This window comes from Staurois parvus, unplaced genomic scaffold (assembly GCF_062004578.1).
Source record: "Staurois parvus isolate SC_StPar_1 unplaced genomic scaffold, SC_StPar_1.0 ptg000481l, whole genome shotgun sequence".
NCBI classification, from domain to species: Eukaryota; Metazoa; Chordata; class Amphibia; order Anura; family Ranidae; genus Staurois; species Staurois parvus.
The window spans coordinates 2,352,179-2,353,885 of record NW_028318277.1 but is presented as its reverse complement, the minus strand read 5'-3'; the positions used below and the strand labels follow the sequence as shown (position 1 = coordinate 2,353,885).

Below are 1,707 nucleotides of genomic sequence, written 5' to 3'. Positions count from 1 at the left end.
AGGGTGCCTTGAGATTATCCATAATTTTAAAGGGTGCCTTGACTGAAAAAAGGTTGAGCAACTCTGCTCTTTGAACTGCAGGGAGCAGAAAAAGGCATACAACATACACCCTGTGAACTTTTATGATTTTTTTGAAGGTACTACCCACATCTTGTGTCCATAACTGGTTAGTTATAGATGTATATGAGTTCAATCATGAGATAAAGTTTAGTTAGATTTGCACTTTGATGTAGTTCAACATAGCATGGGACATTTCTTCAGCCAAGGTGTGAGGTCTAAGCACCAGCTGGTCTACTCTTTACCTGAATTCTTGATGGTGGAGGCAGGCCAGGAACATTAGTGGTCCCTTGAGTTATTTGCTTTGGGGTGGTACCAGGTCATGGTCCTTAGGATCTTTACCAGAACTCTTGATGGTAGAGGCAGGCCAGGAATATTAGTGGTCCCTTAAGTTCTTTGCTTTGGGGTGGTACTAGATCATGGCCCTTAGGATCTTTACCAGAACTCTTGATGGTGGAGGCAGGCCAGGAACCTTAGTGGTCCCTTGAGTTCTTTACTTTGGGGTGGTACCATGTCATGGCCGTTGGGATCTTTACCAGAACTCTTGATGGTGGAGGCAGGCCAGGAATGTTAGTGGTCCCTTGAGTTATTTGCTTTGGGGTGGTACCAGGTCATGGTCCTTAGGATCTTTACCAGAACTCTTGATGGTGGAGGCAGGCAAGGAACTTTAGTGGTCCCTTGAGTTCTTTGCTTTGGGGTGGTACCAGGTCATGGCCCTTAGGATCTTTACTAGAACTTTTGATAGTGGAGGCAGGCCAGGAACCTTAGTGGCCCCTGGAGCTCTTTGCTGCTGGCTGGTACCAGGTCATTGACCTTAGGAGCACTCTGATGAGAAGTAAATGAGGACATGAAAGCTATGGTATGCAGACAATACATTATGGGGTCAGAAAGAGAATGGTCAAGTCATGGCACAGGTCACAGCAGGCAGAAGGCATAGGGTGGCCATAAACACCGGTTTTGTGACATGTCCACTCAACTTATCATGCAGCACCCCTTAGTGTACTGGTTACATGGAGCAGCAGCTGTGTCCTCAAACATCACCAAGGGGCCCCATGTTTCATTCAGTATATGGAATGCTGCAGAAGACCAGCAAAGACTTCAGACATGATAAAGGTGTGGTTGGTCAAAACATATTGCAAGAAATCATAAAATGTTGGTAAAATGCTGGATGAGACTTCTGGGGATCGCTGCCATTACAGTACTTTTACAAATCAATGCTCCTGCTCCCATTACTGATATCTGTGACCCAAAGGTTGCACAAGAAATACTAAAGGGCCTCAGGTTGACCTGTAGGACGCAATAATTCTTTGGTGTGTAGCCCTTCCCTTCCCGAAAAAAAGATAATTTAATAACTTTGCAGAGGTTCCATAGTGTAGCGGTTATCATGTCTGCTTTACATGCAGAAGGTCCTGGGTTTGAGCCCCAGTGGAACCATTTTGTAATATGAGATCAGACACTGACTTTATGAAAGTCACAGTTTGGAACGTCCCCCGCACAACACAATGGAAAGCAATAGAGCCTTTAACCACTTGCCAACCGTGCTGTAGCTGTCATTCGGTTGTCCAGTTCTGGGAGGGATTCCTATGATGTTCTCCTAGAACGCTCCCTCCCGCGATCTCCGTGATCGCTGTCCTACGGACACAGCTGATC

At 45.9% G+C, this 1,707-nt stretch overlaps 1 non-coding gene across 1 annotated transcript; it reads left to right on the top strand.

Annotated features, from left to right (window-relative positions):
* Nucleotides 1-1,418: 1,418 nt before the first annotated feature.
* On the top strand, nucleotides 1,419-1,491 carry TRNAV-UAC (transfer RNA valine (anticodon UAC)). Its single transcript has one exon. It is a non-coding gene; the product is annotated as a tRNA-Val (tRNA).
* Nucleotides 1,492-1,707: the final 216 nt, after the last annotated feature.